Raw genomic sequence first — 25,239 nt, 5'->3', positions numbered from 1 at the left:
TAGTCAGTGAGGGGAGTTAGTCATGGCGCCAATTGCTGCCATGGCTGGCCAATCCCCCTCCTAGCACACGATGCATGCTCCCTCTCCCGCATGGCTAACCCCTGCATGTATAGAGCGTATAGGCTTCGGCCTGAGACGCACTTAGAGTCTCTCCCTAACCCAGACCTCTCCCAAATACACATAGTTTTAATTTAGGTTAGGAAAAAGAAAAAATCATTTTCTCATCGAGGCCTCGAGCAGAGCGAGGCAGTGGAAGAGTGGCCTAAGCGCGGTCTCGAGGAGAAGGGAGTGGCCTATGCGCTGTCTCCCGGCAGCTCCCGCGCTTCTGTTCCTTTTTGCGCCCCGACCCCCTTGCGCAGCTGCGACATAAACCAGAGCTCGAGCTCGCCCGGGTTCCCTACGTGCCCGCCCGCGCGACCAAGAAACCCTCTTATCTGGACGCGGACCCGGAAGAACTAGAACAGCGTGTGTGTGCGATGTTCCAAGTCTCTCCATCGGCGAGGTCGTTAAATCCGGTTAAAACATGGTCGGCACGCATCAGGGGGGGGGGGGGGGGAGAGAGAGAGATGAGAATCAGCCGTTGAAAGGGTGAACAAAAAAGAGGGTTGGTGAGCTATGTTTCTGGGTTTTTTTTTAATGCATGAGACCCTGACAGTAGTACAAAATTATGAGTCTATCTCGCTAACAGAAATTCAATGGAAACCGTACAAGGTATGTACCACGTGAAAGTCACATTTACAGATATGACCACGGTATCGTTTACAGTATAATTTTTTTTATAGTGGTGTTTGAAAAACGGGAAGGGGACCCGACAAAATAATTTGCCCTGTTGACGGCTCTGAGAACCATCGCAGAAATTTTTGTCTGGCTCTAACTTTTTTTTTATTTTGATACCTCGTCATAATTGTTTCATTATTTTACTGTGAATATTGAATGGGTATGAACGATTATTAACTTGAATTGCTAACTATTTAAGCTTTCGTAGATACGTGTAAAAATCGCGAAAGTAGCGTAGATTTCTGTCATAGGATTTATGTAAGTAACATTAATTTTTTTTTTTCATCCAGGGCGTCTTCAATTACTCATTGGCCATTGATAAAAATAAACTTTAAAAAAATCTCTAATAATGTGAAGTCTAGATTTTTACGCAGTAACACGAATTTGACGGGTGTTTATCAATGAAGACGCACTGCTTAGAACTCACTCAACTTTTAAAAAAAAACTGGTAGATTGTGAACTTAATGCCTATTTGTGATGCTATTTATTAATGGGGAACTACGAAATCTGGGTGACTTCAGTTAAAAAAGCATGTAACAATAAGTTTACATGTTTATCCTGACTCTTAGAAGAAGTTAATTTTATTGTGCTCCATGCTTCGTTTCCGAAAATGTTCATGTAAAAATGTTATACTTCCAGTAAGGAACCATGAATTGTTCATATAAGATGTATATGTAATTGTAATCAGATAAACCAAGCATGCGAACATATATAGATTTTTGGTGGGGGATGGAATTGGTCAAATAGCTAGTTCGTGTGAAAGAGCACATGCTTCCTTCGACAACGGGCGAGATAGCTTCGCTCCAGTAGCGAGCAATGCAAGGGCTGCGAGGTGCCCGTGGTGGCAGGACCAGGAGGGCAGATAGCGCGGGCTTGGGCGCCTGGTGCAAGTACTGCAGGTGTGGAGATAGCGAGCAACTTTCATCTCGTTACTCACGCGCTCTCCTCCGCCCCGGCACCCCCCGCGCCACCCCTAGAAGCAACTCGGGCAGGGGTGATAAAAGTACCGGGCTATCCCCGGCAACTCTGCATTATTCACTTCTGCCGACGCACCAGGGAGAAGGGGGTAGGCTGTGCAGCGTCAGTTGGCTTATCTCCAACCCAACTGCGCCTGGCGCCGTCTTTACGTTTGATGCCTGACAACGGTTCTTGTAATACGCCTCACTGATTTGTTCAGGATCTGCAGTCGAAGACTTTGATTAAATGCAACACCACGTCTTTTCCATTAAAATAATAAACTAAAATTTCTTAAAAAAACTGTTTTCCGTAATACAAAATATCCCAACAACAACTACTACTACTAAAAATATACGCTCCTGTAAATACACTTGTCCCAGTCTAATCTATACTAATATTATAAAGCTGAAGAGTTTGTTTGTTTGTTTGTTTGAACGCGCTAATCTCAGGAACCACTGGTCCGATTTGAAAAATTCTTTCAGTGTTGGATAGTACATTTATCGAGGCTATATTATATTATCAATAACATTAGGGATCCTTACTAAAAGTCCAATTTAGAATCAAATGCGTTGGAGGAGGTTGGATACAACATGCAGTACACGTACGAAGTGTGTGTTGACAATGCCGCAGGCGCTAGAAGTTTATTTCCTATTGCCTATTAACATTGTTGCCACGCACTAGATGCCTTATCATTCTTAATTTTCCCATACAAGTGAAAAACACCCGTGTAATATTAACAACTAAGCAATCAGTACCCTCATAAGAGTTCAATTAGTATTTAAATACTTTTTATCACTTTAAATCGCAAACCTAAATATTGTTTTTTTTCCTCTCTCTGTGTTTAATTTTTTTTTGTCTTTTACTAGAATTATTTTTATTATTTTTAATTAATTTTCATTTTTTGGACCATCAATAATTTTCCTCTCCCATTACAATTCTGACAAGGACTTGTAAGTGTGTGTATATATATGTGTATATATATATATATATATATATATATATATATATATATATACACACAAGCGAAATACCACTCACTAACTCACTCATCACGAGATCTCTAAAACTATACACCCGATTGACTTGAAATTTAGCATAGTTACTCATTTTGTGATATAGACGCTCACTAAGAACGGATTCTGCGGAAATCCGATCCCAAGGGGAGTTTCGGGGGCGTAATATATCAAAATTTCCAGTTTTTGGTAGGAAATCACCATGGCAACGGCTGTTGCTTTGTTGATGCTTCATTCGTCTCTATGGCAAAGACTATTTCATTTTTAGTGCAGTTCTCATCACCGTTGAAATATTGCGGGTACTTTAAATATCAAAAATTGCCCTTTTTTTCAAGTATAGGTATATATTTTACAGACTTGAAACTTCACAGTAATGTTCCTTATGTTACGCAGGATGACATTTTCCGAAAATTAGATCCCATGGGTGGTTAAAACCAGGCAACAGTGGGTACTTTGTCTGCATGAGAACAGGATTTTGCATTGTTCATGCCTTCTGCGTCTCCATGGCAACGGGCATCGAGCGGGAGTGGCGTACCCACAAGGAGGGGCATGTATAATGAGCGGCGCAAGAGTGATCTGCCTGTAGACTGCCATAGCGAAGTACGGGTACATCAGTTGTACGTTGCGTGCACGGGTCGGGAAACCATCGGTGCTATTCATTTTCTTTCCGGTACATTATACAGCATTGTAATAAATTTTCACTGAATTTTTTTTTATTTACCATTACTGTAAATGGGAGATGTGGCTTAATTTTTTTTCCATTAGTATAGCCGTGCGAAGCCGGGTCGGGCAGCTAGTATAGGATATTTTTGTCAATTTAATTATAGAATAACAATTATTTTACTGGTCTTGATTTTAGTTATTTGTATTGTTTAATATTATTTCTTGAAAAAGGGAAATCAATACCTGCAAGGAAAACGTTTTTATTATCTGTACATTTCATTTAGGAATTATGGTAGCAAACATTTAAAATATTTATATTAATGGTATTTTAATATCGCAAAACAAACTACGCAGCAACTTTAGAGTTGAATACCGAAAATTGATTTTATATTTGTGTAGCATTCACGTTTTTAATATGGAGATTGCCTTTCCTGTGGAATAACTAGCGTTCTCGGTATTTTGCTCTGAATACCTATAAAAAAAACATTTACAGAAAGCAGTGCGTATGACTCAATAATATTCCTTCAGCTGTGAGTTTTGCAGAGACGAAACGTCAGTCGTAAAAGCGGGCTACAACGGATTCAAGTATTTCTGGAGAAAAACGCTGGCCACGCCTCGTTAAAAAAAAAGTCCCCCTTCCCCTCTGCATGGAAGTGTGCGCCCCTCGTCTCAAGAGAGCAACCTCTTCGCCGTCTTCGTAAACTAGCCGTGGGTCTCTTTTGTGAGGAGCATAAAGAAGAAAACGAAGGCAGACTGTAAAGAAAGCTCCGGCTCGACCCCTCCGTTGTTTTTATTCTGCACTCAAGTCAGAGTTTCTTCCTTAATTTCTTCGCGAAGATGGTACAAACGATGTTTGAAACATAGGAGCTGTATTTGCGGGATTGTTTGAAGATGCGCGCCGGGTTCGGACTCGAGTGGGAGAAAGAATCTCCTTCCCTCTCGGCCGCGTCGTTTTTTTTTCCTCTTCGTCCTTCCTTCTGCTTCACTTTTTATCTCTCTCGCTCTCCCTTTCGCAGTGCTAAACGCTACAATCAGAAGCTTGCAAGAAACTGACGCGAAAAGAAAACGTCGAAACAAAAGAGCGGCCATTTTTTTTTCGTCCCCATCGCGAAATTGAGTTGCCTTCTTCCGCCTTGACGACGTTCCATAAAACATTTTTCCTCGGATGGTATAGGTCGGAGGTGCCTCTACGGATGTCCCCCCTCCCTTTTTTTTCATCCTTTCCCTCGTTGCGTCAATCAATTGCGCATGTGAATGACTGCTCTTTGTGACGAAGGCCCCGGCGCTCTGAAAGACAAACCAACTTCTCGGGTAACCCAATCCCATTACTTTAAAAGCTTTTCTGATGTTATTCAGCAGACTTTAAATTTTGTTTGTTTATTCGCCGCTTGAATCCTACAGTGAATAGTGCAAGATTTTTTTTAATATATTTTTTTTTATTCTGAAGTACTATGTACGTCCCCGGTTTTCTGTTTAGTAATTTTTATCATAAAATTTGTAACTTCGTTAGTTTTCATGTAATCTCTGTATTTTAAATAATTGCGTTTTGATACACCGATTGGTTTCATGGATTAGATTGAAACTGTGAAGCGGTTTTCTGCATTGCACCAGTTTTTGAGTCGTGCGTTTGAATGTTTTTATAGCCTGTCGCACGCTTCGATGGCGCCCACTGCTGCTAGATTCATAATTCCAGGATAAACATTATGAACATGCAAACACACAGAATACAAAACAAAATCAGCTGATGTTGAAGTTAAAAACATAGACAGCATGATAATTTCTGTCCTACTGTATGTGTGCTTGTCTTTGTGTTTTCTTATTAATGTTTTTTTTTCATTATTGCGATTTAATATGACATACAGTGTAGCTAGCAATGTCGTATGTCCAAAAAAAATAAATTAATCCATCCATTTCAAGAACCATTCAAAGAACCTTCAAAAATTCCAATCATATGAATCGTTTTGCTGTGAACTCGAGTCCATACGGCCTCATCCGTCTGTTTTGTACCTATTCCAGTGCTTTTCCGGTTTCAGATTTTCAAGAAGATTTTTTTTTTCAAAAATGAGACTACAGTATTAATTTGCGTGCATTTTCCAGCTTGTAGACACACGAAAAACAAACTTATAGTGCGTGGCCATTATGCAATTAGTCAATCAAGAAGTTTACAAACAGCTTCTTATAGAAATCTCTCAAAAAAAAAATAATGGCATTAAACCCGAAGTGGCTGGTGAGGCCAATCTGGAGCCACAATGCCACGACGGACACGACACGACAGGCCCGACACGACAGGCCCGACACGATCTCTAGCTAATGAAATACAAGGTCACCGTGACGTCAGCACGACAAAATACGCACCCTGACGGTCCGCAAGAAGTAGACTCTATTTCTAATTTCGTCGTGTCGTGATGCACGTTGGTAAGCAAAACGAAAACCGTACATAACTAAACTTCAAAAATCATTACCTACTATGTTAATCTTTATTTTGGAAAACGAAATTTCGTTTCACATTTCACTTCAACTGTTTTATTACGTTTATTTTTTTTATTTTTAGCATAGCTAACAGTGGAATTATTTTCCGTTCCTTATTAACATATCTATTAGCTTTATTTCTTGTATCTAAAATAAAAATCTCACTTTATGCAATAGACGACCAAATATTAGATTGCCATGCACTTCAGATATCAACAGGAAATAAATATATCTATAGGGTTGACACTGTTTTTGGCGCATTACATACTGCATTTTATGGACGTATTTGACTTGGAATGATTTGCCGACAGCCATATTAGAGTTAGTCGTGGTATTGTTGTCGTATTCTGCCCCTTCTCTATTAACTCTGTAGTGATTTAATACAATTTCTTGGGACATTATGCCATTTCAGTTTTGCACTGTGTGTCATCGAAAAATTCAAGAACGCAAATTGAGAAATAAAAATGAAATCAAAAACCCACAGAGAACAAGCCTAAATTAGCTATGTCAAACAGGTATAAGCAACACAACGACTGCAGCATAGTCTAACACATTCAAACTTAAATACCAGACAGCACAAGGATTCCGTGAAAGGAATTGAGTCGTAAAAAATAATAATAATAACATCACAGACGAACACAGTGTGCTACCAACGACGAGACAGCTTCAACAACAACCGTAAATACAGACAGATAACAAAACCTGGACAACGCAGCAAATATACGAACACAAATATGAAGATAAATAGATATTATGAGCATGGCCGTCGCAAGGATATATTTTTTTTGGGGGGACTGCAATTGATTTAGTTGTTGAGGAATATCCATCCCCTGGGGGAAAATCGGGGGGCGGGGGGGGGGGGAATCCGTAGGTCCTCCCCCGGGAAAATTTGGGGTTTAAAGGTGCAAAAAGGTGGTTTTTAGGCATTTTCTTTCCTAAATATTCTAATTATAGTTGGTTGCAATATATATATTTTTTTTTTATAAAAAATATTTTCAGAGCACAAATTTGTAAAAACACAGTGCTCACATTACCACGATTGGACTAAATGCACCATGCGCAACATATGGGTTAAATCACATAAATCATATTGTTAATATAACTACGAAACTAAATATATTATTGGAGGGGACGAAATTGAAGACATTTATTATTGGGGGGGGACGTGTTCCCCCCCGTCCCCCCCCCCCCCCCGGTTGCCTCGCCCATGATTATGGGCAACACAACGACAACACCGACGAACTCAGTAGGTTTCCTGTGACAAAAACAGTTGCGCCGTTTCGGGAACTGGCATCTGTTCCCCGTCATCGGGCGCAAACAGACTCTGTCGTGCTTGAACGATGTATACGACGCCTAATCGGAATTGCAGTGTCGAGTTGGTCGTGGCATTGTGACTCCAGAGTGTGCGGGGACCAAGTATAGCTCGTCTGGAGGAGTGTCCGTGTGAATACAGGTGTCGTCCTGGCCCCGTTCTAAGAGTGCAGCTATAACGAAGTTCGCAAACGCGGACCCGTCACTGCGAGCGGAGCGAAGAACAGCGAGATGGATGAGGCGGCGGCGAGGAGCGACGTAATGAAGAAGCGGCGGGAAACAGATGCGCCTCCCGCCCGTGAAGAATATCCGCGTCGCCGAAGTGGGGTTCTTCTTTCGGAAATTTCCCAGAAATCCCGGAGACACAGGAATCCCAACGAGATCTTTTCTTGCGTGGGTTCATGGTTGATTTATGCCCTGCACAGTCGCTCGTTCCTTTCTAATTTTTTATTACAAGTGATTGTTTAATGTACCCATTTTGATAATTAGGAATATACGTTGCATCTTAGCTCTCGGCATTTGGTAGGAGTCATTAAGTGAGAATGGAACGGAAGTCGAAGAACGTAAATGTGGCACAAAGATGGCGGACCCACGTGTAGCAGCATGAACCCGTATATAGTCACTTTCGTAAATATTAGGAGCCATACCAAAACGTATTGGTGTGCCAAATGAAACTTTAAGATAGTAAACTACCCTGTAATATATTTGGTAAACTAAATTAGTCAAAGTAAAAAATATAAACACAAATTTTAAAAAAACTTAAGAAGGCTGGCATTACAGTGATTATAATACATGTTCTCCTTCTTGATTCACGAATATACTTGGTGTTATAATATGTAATTTAAAAATTTTCCGGTTTAGGTTTTGGTAATGTCAAAGAAGTATAATTTCTGACGTGTGCATAAACGTTATAGTATTAACTGATTAGTGAATTGTAAAAAGAGGGACAGTATTTTAATAAAATACCTTTTCAAAAATCAGGTCCAAAGCCGGAGTGTTATCGGAGCTATTTCTAATAGTTTAAAATTCTTGGTTGTTTCGTGCTGCTATCTGCGCTTGATGGTGGCAAGCAACGTTTACGATTCAGGCAGCGAATTATAACGGCGGGCGCAGAAAGTATGAATTTGATTCGCGTCCAGAAACGTTGGCAATTGAATAGCGACTAGTTTATTTACCAGTTTATTTATCACTGTCGGCATGATTTTTTTAAAGAGTTCTACGTTAAATTTCGTGTCCAAGTTTCGTATTAAAAGTATCTTCGCAACACGAGAACACATGCATTAGGTCAGATATTTACACATCACTGGCGAGTACTGAAAGACTCGCTCACATGTTTATTATTTTTTAATGATCGAGAGGGGCATGTATTTTTTTGCATATTTGCCTAGGTAGGCGAGACTGCCAGACATATTAAAATCAGGAACAACTCGTTCGCAGAACTTTCAGTGAAGCTCGGACAGCATTTCTTACAGGACTTTGAAGTTCATCTCGTCTTTGACACGTGGCGAAATCGCGTGGAGTAAGAATCCAGCAGGCCATTTGGTATTTTTCGTTCTTTAGCGGCGAAAAGAAACATTTCCGACCTCATTCGTTGATTTGCAAAAACAAAATTTCATATTTTTTTTTTTAACTTGTGCCAACTACTCCGGAATGTAGCAAAACGGGCGCCAAGCATGCTACGGATTACGCAATCAAAGGAATGATAAAGTGAGCGAAGAAGTTTACTATTGGAACTCTTTTTTTAAAAAAAACTCCTGTTTCTTGTGGAAATGTTCTCTTGCTTTCTGTTCCCTCCCGCGCTTTCGATAGAGCGGGAGGCGCCTTTTAATCACGTCCGAAACACCATGGATTTGTGTTGGGGGGGGGGGGGGAAGGGGGCTAGCAGATGAAGGGCGTTCCGGCTGAGCGACAATCGGTGGATTCGATCAAGGAACGGCACTTTGCCCGCTGAAGAAGTCGACAATAGGATGTGGTCGCACCCCCTCGCACCCCTGAAGCGTCCACTGATTCGTGTCTGGCCTCTCGATCCCACGTCCAAGCATTCCAGCTCATCCGAGCATTTTCTAGTACTTGCTGAGTGCAACTCAGCTCTCAGTATATGGCATTTGGTAGGAGTAATTTCGTGAATGGAACGGAGTTTTGTGAACACAGTGCTGCCATCTGTGGCGGATGGTGCGAACCAAAAGTTCACAAAGGCAAAGGGAAACTTTATGGAATTAACTGTTTAGTGGATTTTCACAAGGTGGACAATATTTTTTAATAACATTCCTAGTCAAAAATTAGGTCCAAAGCCAGGGTTTAGTTTTTTTAAGACTTTTTTTTTTCGATTTTATCGTTCATTATATGGTTTAAAATTTCGCTCTGGAAATCGAATGATTCGAAAGTCGAAGTAGCTACTCCGACAGAAAATTCTAGCGGCGGGTGTGAAAACTACGTGTGATTCGCATCCAGTAATTTAGTTGAAAACACTAATTGCGTATATTTATTACGCTCGGCATTTATTCTAATAATTCTGCGTTAAATTTTTGTGTCCTAATTCCGTATTATAAGTTAATTTGCATCATGAGAATACGTGAATTTTCTCGCTACCGAGGTAAGCTGTTATATATCTCTGGCGAGTAATGAAAGACTCGTTATTTATTTATTTATTTTTTGTGACGAAGGCAATTTAATATGTACTACTTTATCTGGTGTGTTGTCAATTAGAATGTGTTAAGATAGGCAGGAATCGATGTCGGAAGAACATTTTTAACTGTTCAAATTATCTGGAATTCAGTTTAATTATTTGCGCTTCCACTAGCCCATTCGCAAACCTTTTTTTTTTTTTTTTCCATCAAACAAACAACCCTCCGGTACATAAGATAGAGATATAAAGAGGATAACACTGTCATCACCTTGTGATGACACGCAAGTAACATGGCTGAACTCCGCCTCCTTTCTTTTCCCACCTGTTCCTCAGCAGGTGTGAAGGGGCACGGGGGAGGGAGCGCGGAGCAATATTTCTTTATAGGTGATGCTTTATTGTTCAGAGAGTGTCGATGTGTCCACAGGGAAGGGTGCTCTGTCAAGATTCTAGATACGCCAACGATCCGGGAGGTGAGGCACACGTATTATTGATATCGACAGGACGACGAGGTCTTGAGGGAAAAACGGTATAGGTAAAAAAAAAAAAAAAAACATTCCCAGATACCAATCATTTCGCGTGTTTTTTTTCCCTTACAGTGCTTCTAAAGTCAATGCATTTGGAGCTCTTCAACTTCTTTATAATTTAATCACTAAAAATAGCAAACATGTACTCATTCTAAATGTTTCTAATAAAAAAAAATCAATAAACAAAACTTACGCTCTCAATAATGAATCTTTGAAGTAAGGAAGTAGTAAAATTTAAATTACGACGGAAGAAGCTAAAACACCCTTTTCAATATTTGCAGAAGCTTTTTTTTTTAATAGATTATAAAATTTTGAACAGTTCCTGCGTACTTAGCATTTTGTTTTGCGATGCGTGAGCATTATTACGTAGGACTGTATTATAGATGTGACCATCCATTTGTTTATATATATATTTTTTCCTATTACAAAACGTCATCAACTTCATATCTTATGAATAAAGTTAAGGAGTCCATATTATAGCGCAAACATCAAAAATTCAGTGTGCAAGTATTGCCAAGTGGTTGGTTGTATAGGTACAGGCGCTACTTCAATGTTGTGGACTATGTTCCCGTTGGCCGATATTTGCAGAAGCCAATCTGGAACTTATTTTACATCATTTAATAAATATATACATACTAATAACACCTTAATCAGGGGGGGCCTTGGATATAAACAAGTCATCGCTGGATAGGCTGTTTGTATGTTGTTCACTGCCCATATGTTGGACTATATGCATGCAAACAACAGGAAACTTAAGAATATACAGATATTTTTTTTTTCATAAAACATAGTTTTGACGTTTACGTTTACCAACTCCATTTCACAGTCACGATCAGTGGATGCTTCTTAATTCCAGAGGAGCCGGGCCTTCCCCCCCCCCCTTTTATTTTCCCCCACATCATGGATCTACACCCGTGCCCACAGCAAATATTTGGGTATCTTACGAGTATTTCTAAACTCTGCTACAGAACTCGAAAGTCTTTCCCACGAAAGCATCCCCTACGCCATACAATTTATGTAAATGCATTTAAATGCATGGAGTTCTGGGTTTAGATTATTTCGGCCAGCTTCGGCTATCTATGAAGTTATCGCGCCTGCTTCCAAGCCGTGGGCTAGAGTTCCACCGGTCGTATAAAATTTTTCTTCTATTATTTTTTTCATCATTAGCACCAAGCCTCCCGACGTAAGGCGAGAACGCTAATGTCCTCCAAGAAAAATAGTTCATCGTGCAAGAAGCCTCCCGAATGGCAGAGTAAGCGAAACCATTGGTTTTTGGGGGGGGGGGGAGGGGACGGGGTTAGATTTTCAAGAAATATTGTTTATCACGCAAAGATAGAGAGGCTTATGGGACAAAAGATTGCGGGTGACGTTTTGCCGCACAAACCCTAGGCCTTTGAAACAAATTCGCGGTCGTTAATCAAGCTCGCTGGGTCGGCCCCAGCGGCGACGCACTGCAGGCCTCGTTGTGACCGGGGAAAGGAGTCGCCTTATCGGTGCGTGGGAGCGAGGGAGGGGGTGTTGGAGAAAAAAAACCTAGGGCTCGTTAACACGTTCCTTCCGTCGGGCGACGTTCCTTGGCGCCGGGGGGTGGGAGGAAGGGGGTGGGGGTAAAAACGATCGCCTCGGCACCGAGGGGAAGTGTCGCGGTCCGGCGCAGGAGATAGGGGGTGAAGCGGATTGCGGGAGGGGTGGCGGGATGGTAGGGGCCTAGGAAAAGGTCGGGTCGAGATTGATGAGGTGGTTGCGGCGGTACCCTGGTTGTGTTTGCGCGTCGACATCAATCACCTAGCGACATCCTTCCCCCCTTCCACCTCATACACCACTTTCCAACTCGCAGACCAGCACCTAGCCACTTTCCCCTCCCCTCTTCCCACCAGCCGACCCACACTATTAGATTCGCACTGCCCGCTGCGTGCCGGACTAATTAATGACGTAGACACATTCTTGTATTTTGCGTACGAGTCCAACATCGGGCAACACAACTATGGAATTCAGCTGGTGTAGCTACTCCAACATACATTCGTCTTTTCTAAAAAAGTATTTCACTTAAAACATCAATTTGACGCAGAACATGTGTGACTAAACCAAACGAGTAAACTCTGTAACAAACTGAACACCGCCATGTCTACGAAATGTGCAGCTGGCAGACGGCATGAATGTGTGATTGTCTCAAGTGTTCCGTGTTTCCAGTGGGCAGGCAAGGACGAGTGTGTTGCAGTTTGTCAGCAGCGTAAAGTGGTGGTTTAGGGTCCTCAGAGGCGCGTCAAGAGAACTGTAGTCGAATCAACAACGTGAAGCATACGCGGGGGCGCAAATCTGCAGGATTCCCAGGGAGGCCCCCCGAGGCCCGGGGTTTTAACCAACACAAATAATCCCTGGGATAGGGCGCTTGTATGTTGTATACTGCCCATAGTCTGGTATATATGCATGCAATATGCAATTAAAACATACCTGTTTCACAGTCACGATTTTTCATGCACAAGCAGGCCCATTTCAGTGAGGGTCTTCTTAGTTCCAGGAGGGCCAACCGGCCCCCCCCCCCCCAACCCCAACATCATGAGCATATATGTATATATCTTTCAATTCTACTTTACTACCCAATCAATCCGTGGAATGATCGTGTCTCTACTGATGATTCATCGCATCGACTTACCGTGCCGGCTGTAAAAAAAAAACTTTAGTTAGTTTTGGGGAAGGGGAGGGGTCGGAGGAACGCACTCACCATATCGTCTGTGTCCGAGCCTTGTCCGGGAGGCGAAGTGAAGCTCGCGGACACCTCAGTTCACCTGCAAACAGCAACACACACACACACACACGTCACGAGTGGCCCAGCGGCGGCCGAGCACGGCAGCACTAGCCTGCAACACATCACGTGCGAGTCGCAAGTGACGAGACTGAAGGACCGGTCACGAAACATCCTTGCAGTCTTTGACTAGCTTCCATTTAGATGTGTAAACATCTTAGCTCTCGGGACACGGCGTTCTGTTGGAGTGATTTACGTGAAAATGGAACGGAAGTCGACGAACGTAAATGTGACACGAAGATGGCGGACCCACGTGTAGTAACATGAACCCCCGTATACAGTCACTTTCGTCGATATTAGGGTACATACCAAACGTGTTGGTGTGTAAAATTAAACTATATGATGGTGAAACTAACCCGGAATATATTTAGCAAACTTAAAATAGTTATAGTAAAAAGTAATGAAACTGGCTTTAAAATGATTATAATACATATTCTCCTTGCAGTATGTCTACGGACTCGATAGCACAGCGGTATAAAGCGCGCTTGTAAACCTCAAAAGACGTGCTTTGAATCTCATCGCTGAATTGTTTTCACTTTTTTGATAACATTATAATATAATTGTGGCGGGTGTCATTTTGAGCTCCGCAACTTATACACAGAAGGAACCCCTAGTGGCAAACAACTTCTAAGCTTCGCAGGTGGCGTGTCCTACCGGCAACACCCCGCGCAGCCAATGTCATGTGACCAGGAGCGTGTCACGTGATACGCAGTAGTCACGTGTCCCGGATATAGTTCCTGCGCCATATCCCTCCGCAAGCCTTTCTACCCTGCTCTGGAAGGCGAAGGCGGTTGGCGCCAAGGAGTATAATAGGGGCTTTCCGCGAACATTTACAGGGCAGATGCCGCTGACACACGGACAGTGAGGGAAGCTTTACAACGGCTAATGTCTCTACGCCGCCTTGACCTCCACCGCTGCCCGGCATGACGTCACGCTGCCGACTGCGCGCCGACTCGACATTCTGGACTCAGCCTCTGAACTGGGTAAGAACCACCACAGTTATGTTATGTGTTCGGACTTAGCTCGATCACCGGAAGCAGTGGCAAACATCAGGGCAATAGTGCGTCACAAAGAATAAGGTACCTCGCCCGAAGACTGACGCAACTCGTCGTGCGAGTTGGAAAACTCTCTGGGGCGATTTTTTTTTTTTTTACTCGCTTTCAGATTTGGATGCTATTGGATGGGCGGCATAGTACCTTAGAACCTAAAAAAAGTCTCGCCGTGCGATATCACCATTTTTACTCGCCGGGCGAGTGAAGAAGGAGCGAGTAGAACGAGGTTGTTTGTACTGGAAGGGCATATGTAACAGGGAGAAGGCAGCAACGACCGGAAGTGGTAGACTGGTCTAAAGGCAGGCTGGTGTGTGTCAGTTACCCATTTGGAGACAATAATCAATCAGTAGAGACCTGCAAAATTCGCGGTTTCGATGGTCTTCAGGATAGACTGCACATACCCCTGTACACTCGGGCAAATAACGCAAGTTCATTGGCTGCCGACTTGTAAGTCGTCTCAGCTGGTTTGTCTGTGATTCGATCCTTCTTTGGTTGAGGGTTTATAACTGGTTGAGATTCATCCAGATGAACAGTAAGCCAATAGCAAAATTATCTAAGAGGTATATGTGTTTGAATTCTAGCCTATCACCGAATGAATCCGCGAATTTTGCAGGTCTCTATCAATCAGCGACAAGCGACATGTGTGTTGGTCCCGAGGAATGGCTGATACGTAGTCGGTTGCGCCGATGTGTATGCGGTAAGACAGCGTGAGTACAACACCTTGCTAGGAGTGTAACAGGAGCAGCGAAGCGACACTGGCCCACGAGACGCAGAAGGTGGGGGAGGTTGACTGTGGCTTTTACTTCGCCCACGAGCTGGAGTCGGAGGAGGAGGTGTCCTGTGGGGTTCCTCGACGCCGTCAGCGAAGACCGGGTTGAGTTCTGCAGAGGGCAGATGAGCGCTCCTTGGCAGACGTGTCGACGGGAGACAACGATTCGCCGTAGGCCCAGGGACCGTATGCCATTACACGCACCTTGAGGCGTCTGTAACTATCAACATTCCTTTAGACAAATGAGCAAATCCGTTGTCAAAATTTACTTTAAAGTTTGGCTTAGAAAAGTTTTTTTTAATAGCCTTTTTTTAATTTTCGGAGGAGGGTATCAGAAACCTTTTTTTAATTATATTTATGTGGCTATTCCATGACTCCCTCCCCCGCAGCCCAACTCCAGTAAGGTCCTTCTCCAAAATATTAGGGCCTCGCAAATTTAAATGGCCCGGAGCCCCGCACTGATTACATGGACCGAAATATTTTTTTTTGTTTCGTTTAGCATTTCTGTGAGAATACTGTGGCTTCTGAACTCTATCTGCTGATAACTATATTCTACATGCATGTTCAAATTAAGACGGTTTGCACACGATGGCATACCTGATATAGTATTTTCATGTTGGCCGCTCGTTTAAGCGGGCCGTCACTAGCCGGTCACTGGGGTTAGGTTAAACGGGAGCATCCCGAGAAAACCCTCAGGCTCCGCCACGCTTGGAACTCGCCGGGAATCGAACCCCGAGGCGTCTCTGGTCGGAGACGAGCGATCCTAACACACGACCAACCGAGGCCCCTGACATGTTCGGTGGGTGTGGCGTGTCTCTGGTCGAGAGACTCGCGGGCACGAACTGCTCGCAGCGTCTACACGGCGTCTACGCGGCGTCTACACGCCAAGTTCACCGGCTGCGAGAAGTTAGCGCAAGAGGCGGTTGTTCTTTGCGTAAGAAATCACGCCGCCAATATTATGATGGCGCGTTACGCCGAACTTTGTGATGCCGTTCGCGAGTCAAGTTGGCGCTTGCATTACATAGGAAGGGCGTATGCACCACGGCTGATAAACAAGAGTGCCGTGTGCACAACGGAATCCGCTTATCCTTAGGGGCACCCTCCATAACTACCACCGACCACCGTGAAAACATGTTTAGAAGTGAAAAAGTAATAACGATCATGTTTGAACTCAATATCATTTCAATGACTTTCAGTGTCAGTTTTGCATGGTAATGATCAAATGTTGTAACAACAAAATAATTTCATTAGAGAGGTTTGCTTTTATATAAGTTATCCCCTTAGATACTATCATGTACTAATTAATATCCTATTTAAATTATAAAGTAATTTTACTCGCTACAAAGACAATAATATCAAATATTACAGTGGAAAAGACAATAATTAAAATGAATTTAGCAATGAAAGTGTTAAAATGTATCACTGTATATACCAATATAAATATTTTAAAACCAAAACTAATACTTTAGGAAAATGACGCCTTTATCGGAGTATTATTTTCTTTGTCTCTAAACTTTACTAACACATTTATTTCCTTTAAGAATGTTCTTAATTCATTTTGTTATAAATTTTTATCGTGGTAATTTTTTATGTTCCAAAAAATTAATCGGTGTGCCTTTATCTTTGTAATTACAAAATAAAACGACAGGATGACTTCTTAAATATTCCATACGAAATTAATTCACGCCAGTGAGCTAGCTACCTTGCAGGTGTATGTGATAAATAGAGCCAAGATTTTATGGTTTCACATTTTGACCAATTTTGACATGAAAAAAATTCAGATTTTGTAGTTATAGTTTTTGTTGTTATACGTGTTGTACATGTGCCACTACTATCGTACATAAATATATAAAATTCGTCAAATTTTGCATAGCCTACATAGAATTTTAACTATCAAAACAACACCCGAAGTTATTGGAGCTACTAAACTTAAATAACGTTTTAGCAATAGCCCAGCGAGGGAACACACACACACACACACACACATTATATATGTGTATATATATATATGTATATATATATATATATATATTAGTTGGGAAGGGGGGGTGTTTGACATGGCTTCCATTTCTTACTGGTACTGACATAGTTTAAAATTTGAATTTTTTTTTTTCATTTTCTCGCTGTTTTACTATCGCGATACTATGTATTAATATGAATAGGCCAAAGTCAAATTTCCTAATGAATTTCTTGTGACATACATATAAGATATTAACAGCTTTACTTAAGATTTGCGAATTGAATTTTATATTTCAATAAAAAAAATTAGGTAATTCAGGTGAATTTCGTTGTATTTAGTGTTTTTCCGTGTATTTCGGTGTTAATGCAGTGATTGGCTTCCATTTCGGCGTTATTTCGATTATATCACTATCCACCATATCTATAGTTTTGACTATAGTATAAATAATCTAATTTATAACGTGACCACGCAATAAAGCCTAAGTTACGTAGGACTATCAGAGCTGTCGTCTTTCACCGGGCTCTGCCAGCCGTTAAAGAGCATGTAAGCCGGGGGGTGGCGGGGGGACGCACTGCACCCATTTTTTTTTATGAACCGCATCTGGATTCCGGCAGTACAGCGAACAGAAATCGCTTTGACTCAGAATGCTATGCGAACGCATTTCAGGTACGTTGTGTAAACACCCCTCGACTGTGCTTAGGTTTGGTACTCTCGCGCGCCAATTGGTGAAAAATTGGACAGCAGTGGCTGTGTGCGCTTGCTTGCGTACGAATCGACCACTCAATAATATTTATTTCGTGATGGATGCCTCAGTTCTTTCAATTATTTTCGATTTGTAAATACTTAACTTTCGCACCATCGTACACATATTTTGGATGTTATTACCCTACTATTCATGGCAACTAGTCTATGAATGCACACCACGCGATTTTAAGAAAAGGAAAATTCTATGTTTTTTTTTTTTACTAGCCGTGTGCTCGATCTTCATTTTTGACGAATTACCAAAAACGCTGATACAACTGACTTTTATTTATAAACAGAAGCCTAAATTCCAATTTCCATGTATCTGACTTCAAAAATGACATATGTCCATACAAACTTTCATTCCTATTTAATACCACTAGAGGTTGAATTTTCGAAAAATACTACGTTATATAAATAACTCATATGCAAAATTTCATGCTTATAGACCCACCGGTTTAATCTGTGCGTTATACGTCAGTCAGTGTTAGAGTTTTATTATGTCGATCACTATGAAATGTTGTGTGTTTCTTCGTGATTTATCGTCGATAAAAGGTTATTAAAATGCATTCCGACTTACAAATCGCTTCCTGAAGTAGCAGCTGCGATCAACACCTATAGTAGATTCTTCGTAACCACTTTCTTATTTAAAAAACACTGTAATTATTTTGAATCAATACTTAATTCTATGTAATTAAGGGTTTAAACATGTACCTACTCAATAAACTGATATGATATCGTAATTAGCTCGAGATGATTTCGTATTTAAACCCAGATAAAATATATTTTTTCCCCTGTTTGTGATACTGGCCTTTGTTTTTATGGTTTTGTATTGCTCATTATTTTCTAGGCAAAAATATGTCAATTATTTATTAAATTTATATATTTTTTCTTGAATAGGTTGCTTGTTTTTAGTTTATTAGCACACACAAAAAATAATTTCTGAAATTTTACAAAAGATTCTTTTGAAAACCAGCTGCCAAAAAATAGTCTGTAATACTACAAGAAAGATATTGTAACGTTGTATAACACATGGCTACGGTTATGTTTGAAATTGTGAAAACTTTTTTCGAGATCATACTGAGTATTTCTTACGTAAGTTGGCGAATTACTATTTTTTAATTGATGTTTCATTAGGCAAAATTGTTTTTAAACATGGAAAAGATAATGGGTATCCATCAATTTAACTTTATTTTATTAAATTATGCTTATTAATGTGTGCAGTAGATACTGGAGAGCTATTTGGGGAACGGTATGCAAATAACCTTAACTATTGGAGGTACTGGAACGACATTAAGCATGAATTTCCGGGTAATAATCCGAACACGGTATTACCGCGAATACTATGTTGTAGTGATACAGTTTATTGTGTTAATGCAAAGGTACAAATTTACAAATATCTGTAATTTTGCATAAATATTTGTGTTTAATTCACAAAAAAAATTACAGAATACTTTAAATTTACTTTTTTGTGTTATTTAAATTGTAGTAAATGGTAAATCTCGTGTGGTTAAGTGTTCGAGAAGGTCGTAACTTCGCCGCTGAGAAAAAAATAAGAGCTTGGAGTTCGCGGACAATGATCGCACGGCCAAAAAAAAAAAACTGCCGTGCCTAGCTCTCCTTCCTTCAGCCTGGCTGGCACCCGGATCCTTCCTTTCCCCTTCCAACTTAACCCCCTCTCGCCTTCGTCCTTGGTCAGCAGTAAACCCGCGTATACACTCGGAAAGCTACGGCATAAAGTTTTATAGCACCGAGCTCGCGTCTCCCCTACGGCTTCTGCAATACCACCGCCCAAAAACATCGATCCTTAATCGCAATATGTCCCCCTCTCCCCTTCCCAAACAACCCCCCCCCCCCCCCACGGCTGCACGGAGATAAAGCCTTCGTTTCCAAGATGGCCGACCGCGCGCCGGGCCGGCATAAACTACTGCTGCGTCTGGCGCCACGCGGATCGGACAGGCCTCGACGGAGTAGCTCACGCACGAAGACGCTCGCAGATGAAAGCAATGCGGGTGGTTGTTGTTCCTCTTCACTGCGAGACCCACGAGGCATTTCACTAGCAACCAAGTCCGCTGAACGACCGCGTCAAATCACAGCATGAATTTTTTATCGGCCTTACATCCTGTAGTAAATTCAACACGGAAATAATTTAAACGTAGGGCCTACATCGTGGAAAAGCAAAAAAAAATAACTTAGTAAAACTAATTCCATAGGAAAATTATAAAATTTAATAACAACTTCTGCTGTGTTCTTTACATGTAGAATTAATGTTTTTATTTATAAATGTAATGATAGGTTATGATATTGGAAAAGTTCATTTGTTTGGTCGTAAATCACTAGAAATAGATTCTATCGTGTTGTCAGATTATTTTGTCCAAAAACGTGCATCGTGTCGCAATAAATATCCAAAGTGTGCTCTAAGAACATCATCACAGTACTGTAGAAGTATTTCAAAGGAAGATCTCACCCTTGACACTAAGTGGTGGTTGGCGCTGATGTGTGACGTGAACTTCCTCAACAATAGTGCTGTAAACTAACATTTTTACGAGATCCCCATTAGTATAAATTGAGACATTCATACAGCAAACATGCTGCTTTTGCTGCTAACGAACCACTCACAGCAACTTTCTGAATAAGGAGGTTTTCAACAAGGTAGAAATTTTTGCTATTTAGATGTTTTTAAGGAATACCATCTCAAATCATCTAAGTTATCAGTGTGATTTTAAAAACAACATATGATCCGTTTAAATTATAATATCCTCACACGGAAATTATCTTACTCATAACGTATTCGTATACAAAAATAAAAGAACGTATTTCCTCAGTAAATTCATTCTAATTTATGCATTTATAGATTTTACAGGAGCTCTGAAATAAATATGTATCGTGTTATTGGTAGAAGCAGATACGATTGATCTCCAATGAGTTTTGGGACTAGACAGTCCACATATTATCACCGTGCTCTTTTGGCTTGGTTAAGGGTCCCGCCTACCTGGGCACACATTTGGTGTACCTACAGCGCTTTAGATAAAAACCACGTGATATCCGAGTGGTGTCTGTTTACGAATGAGGGTGGATGGGTAGTTCTGATCCGGTATTTCGTTTTTAAACACCTTTTTTTTTTAGAGGCAAAATGGCTAAAAACACTTGTTTTCAGAATAATCGTCCCGTAGAGATTTTTTTTAAAACACCCGAGGGACTTGCATTAGACCTTTGTCTATATTTCTCACCAGCTAACGCTATGGTTACCGCTAAAATCTCATGGTTGCCCTGTGCACGACGAGACGACCGCGCGCCAGTTCAGGCGCGACACCGCGCTAGAAGCACCAGAGAACGTCGCACCTTATAATCCCGCCTCGCCAGCGCAGAGTCAGTCCGCAGGGACCCGCACGGCGAAAGAGAGGGTGCCGACGCGCCTTAATCCCCCCACGTCCACGAAGCCGACGTGAAACGAGCGAGTTTCGCGCCGGTCTCGGCACTCGCGGGCAACTTAATCCCCCGCTTTCTTCCTCCTCCCTGTACTGGAGGTGTTCGTCCGACAGGCATGGGGCATGGGGCATGGGGCATGTCAGCGGCTCGCCGTCTTCACGCTCTTCGCCGCGTCCGACAGGGTGTGCCGGGACCTCGGCATGTGACCAGGGTGTCCGCAAGGAAAAAAATATTTCGTACCAACTTAAGGCGAGAAAAAAGTACTAGATTTGAAAAAAAAAAAGTACTAAATTATAACTTGTTTCGTTTTCAAACCATTTAGGAAGTTATTATGACATTGCAATTCTCTAACTTAAATATATCACACCACACACACACACACACACACATACATTCCATAGTTTTTTTTTTAAATAATTACGCTTAATAATAAAACATAAATTGGAGTTACTGTAATATTATTATATTAAAGAAAAAAGTACTAGATCTGAACGTAAATGTACTAGACCACTAAAAAAAACTTATAAAAGTACTATATCTAGTACGAAAGTACTAACTGTGGACACCCTGCATGTGACATGACCTGTGTTGAGGCCCCGCCTACCTGCTCACACGTGCGGTGCGCACTTGAAAACCACTCAGCATATCCTAGTGGGGAGTGTTTACGAAAACCATTTAAGAACTCGCTTCAGTCCGATAAGTTTTTTTTTTGTTTCCGGATGAAGTATTTTTAAACTGTACTTTTAGAAGAGTGAAAGTAGCAAAAAAAATGCATGTTTTCAGAGTAATTTGTTTGGGCATAAAACAACCGATACAGATTCTTTAAAGTACTTCAGGGTCTTGCATTACACCCTTTATCTTCATTTCTCTGCCATATAATGTTACGTATGTTTACTAGTCTGTATTTTCAACTAAGCTCGATTGAGCTCGTAACGTTTGTTCTCCGAAAATCAAATGTATTTCAAACATAAAGTTAGAAAGGCTTTCGATTTTTGATTTCAGAATGGAAGTTCTGTGAAACTGGAACTCATTACTCAGCGGTAAAAAAAAAAAACTGGAACTGCTCAATGATTGGAACCCTAAAACGCTTTCCGAAAAACGCACAGAGAAAATAATGTAGTGCATGTTTCGTGGAAGCTCGTTTCGTAAAATACGAAACGCAGCATTAATCAGATAAGCAGTCTCACACTAGAATAGGCCTATTAGTGTGATAATAATGTTCGCACGCTGGTATGTTACAAGTTTTAATTTATCAGTAATTGTGTTAATTTATTCAAATATAATTTAATGTTAATTTTTGTTGTTTTTGTTGTTCATGGGTGAATAATGGGGTATATGCTTTAACTGCGCAAAAAAGGGCTGAAATAAATATAATTCATTTGATGTTGAGAATAAGATGTTTTTTTTTCTGTAGTGCATAAACTAGAAATATTTATGATAACGAATTTAAAATATCTTTCTGTCTATCTAGGACGCTGGTGGTTCAGTAAAAGTACTTTGTAGCGGCATATTATTTGTCATTCATAACTTAAAAAATGTCATGCATTAGTGTGACTCCAAATTACAAATTAAAACTTAATCCGTGACTGAATTTAATCTAAATAATACCATACTATTTTTTTTAATTTTCAAAAATACTAAATAAAAAATTGCGTACACATTTGAGAAATGCATATAAAATAGCCAACATGTCAGTTTAACGACTGGAAAATAAAATAGGAAATGAACAAGACAAAGAAAGAACTCTCGTTCTTTAAGTTGGTTTTCCAATTAACTCCCTCCCCCCTTTCTCTCCCCTTCTCCATATAAGGTAAGAATGTTGAAAATACAATCGAAAATTTTCAATCTGACACGTTCCGTACCACAGCCATGCCGGATTAGCGATTTTTCGCCGGATTATCGAACATCAATATAATTTCATCAGGAATAATAAATATGGAATGTGAAATGTAACCAGCTGGAAAACAGATGACGCTGAACTGAAAAGAAAAGTATCAGTAACAATTATTGTTTACGAATACGTGTATCAATCTAAAACAACGTTAATTTGGCTGCACTGCCATTTACTTTAATGTGCCTGCATCACTTGTCATCAATCCAACACAATTCATTTTCAGTAGTTCTGGAGATAACCGGCTCATGCATTTTAACAGAGATAAAATATGAAGAGTTTTTTTAAAAATAGTTGAATGATTATACCAATTGTATGTAATAAAATTTCAATTAATACCTTTCGCGTGGGTAAGAGATCAAGATAGAAGTATTTTTAAGTAGAATATAAATATATTTTTTTTAACTTTCGCATTGTAATTTTAATATATTTTTATGTAGAAAAAATATGTATATACATTTATAAGAAACGCCATGAACAATATAAGCAATACAAATGTATGAAAATGTGCAAAATCACATAATTATTCACACTTTAAGAGGTTTTAATTACCTAAAAAAATATGTATATAAATGCTAACATAGCATGTACATGATTCCTCTTATGACTATTCAAAGTATAACTAGCAAATGTTTATTCAAACTTCCAGTCACGGTGCTCACTATTACGAAAACTTTCGTTTTGTGGCGTTAAAACATTGCTAGAAAACAGGTGACAATGAAAAGAAAAGAAAAGTGACAGTAACAATGAACTCTGGCCGAAGTAAGTCTGAAAGTGAACGGCTCGAGTGGAGTGTGCCGAACTACAGAATGCCGGAACAAATTTTTCTCGGTCCATAGTGTGCTACATACAAACAAATATGAATATTTACCTTTTAGAAATTACTTTTAATAGAACTACCGAAAACGCATGCAAAAGTAAAATTGATTCTGAAACACAGTTGTCCCGTGGAGTTATCGAAGTTTATCATTTTGACAGTGGTACACTTGTAATACCTACATGGACGCGCGTCAGCATGAACTAAAAGTTGCACAAAAAAAATTAAATCACAATACTTAAGATAATAAAAAACTATTTTTTTGAAGTTATGTAAAGGACCACTGACATGAGACTATAAACACATTTTTAAAACATCTATTATAGCTTGATAATTTCTAGTTGTAATCATGGTTTTCACCAAAAATCTTTTGTATTCTGGGTACGCAGACTTAAACCCTATACACTAGTTATTTGTCACTGTCAGTCCATAAACGAATCTCCATAAGAGGGCTCGCCATGCTGCCGGAAATATGACCCGGAAAGCTCGCAAGGCTAGCTGATCAATCACTCTTCACTTTTCTTCGATTCCTTTTACTAACACGGTCAGCAAAATTCGAGTTCTGTAAAGCTTTATCACAAGTCGAAATAATCTTTGCCACGGGGGCCATTTAAGACGTTCTTTCTTAGCTTTGGTCCCTGTGCTTGTCAGAAGAGAATTTGGGGGGGGGGGGGGGTGGTATGCTTTATAACGGTATAAAAAATTTTTTTATTTTTATTGCTTCAAAAATTCTCACACTCCATGTTGGTTATATGCTTTTATTATCATTCATTACTACTGCTTGAGGGCTTTCTCTGTAACACAAGTACAAGTAACTAAGCTACATATTTTTTAAAAAAAAAACATGGTTCTCATCCAGTGTAAGTTACAAAATGTATTCTTGCAAGAACGTATCATCTTGTTTAATTTCTATTTAAGTAGCAGTCGGGTAGTGATTTTTCTTGTGAGTAAACATCAGTTTAGAGAGAACGCGTTATGGATAAACTACGTTTAAGGGGCCCGCCTTGTCAGGAGTGTATTTGCGATAGTGATACAGGATGATTATCGCGTCGCTCGCTGGTGCTTCTAGCGCGGTATCGCCTCTAAGCGCAAGCCTCTGAACTGGCGCGCAGTATTCTCGTCGTGCATAGGACAACTATGAGATCTGAGCGGCAGCCATGACATCCCATGGCGTAGAAATGAAGATAAAGATCTCATGCAAGGCCCTTGAGTGCTTTCAAGAATCTGTGCTGGTTGGTTCTTGCCAAAAAGGTTATTCTGAAAACACGCGTTTTAGCAAAATTTTCACCCTTCTAGAAATACAGTACAATAACGAAGTACAGAAAAGACGCCTCTCTGATACCGTGAGAAGTTTTTGAAATCGAGTGATTTTTTTTTCTGAAGCTCTGCACACCGTACGTGTGTGCCCAGGTAGGCGTGGCCATTCGGGCTAAGGCC

General features: G+C 40.5%; 2 protein-coding genes across 3 annotated transcripts in view; one reads left to right on the top strand and one right to left on the bottom strand.

Annotated features, from left to right (window-relative positions):
* The window catches only part of LOC134543067 (heterogeneous nuclear ribonucleoprotein Q), a 778,099-nt gene that overhangs the window by 569,217 nt on the left and 183,643 nt on the right, over nt 1-25,239 (top strand). The window lies entirely within an intron of this gene.
* The window catches only part of LOC134543285 (cubilin), a 295,632-nt gene that overhangs the window by 199,340 nt on the left and 71,053 nt on the right, over nt 1-25,239 (bottom strand). Inside the window, exon 2 of the mRNA XM_063388195.1 lies at nt 13,063-13,126. The gene's annotated coding sequence lies outside the window, so the exon portion shown is untranslated. The remainder of the gene's footprint in view (nt 1-13,062; nt 13,127-25,239) is intronic.

The sequence above is a fragment of the Bacillus rossius genome (genome assembly GCF_032445375.1).
Source record: "Bacillus rossius redtenbacheri isolate Brsri chromosome 9 unlocalized genomic scaffold, Brsri_v3 Brsri_v3_scf9_2, whole genome shotgun sequence".
Lineage (NCBI taxonomy): Eukaryota > Metazoa > Arthropoda > Insecta > Phasmatodea > Bacillidae > Bacillus > Bacillus rossius.
This window is presented reverse-complemented; position numbering and strand designations above follow the sequence as displayed.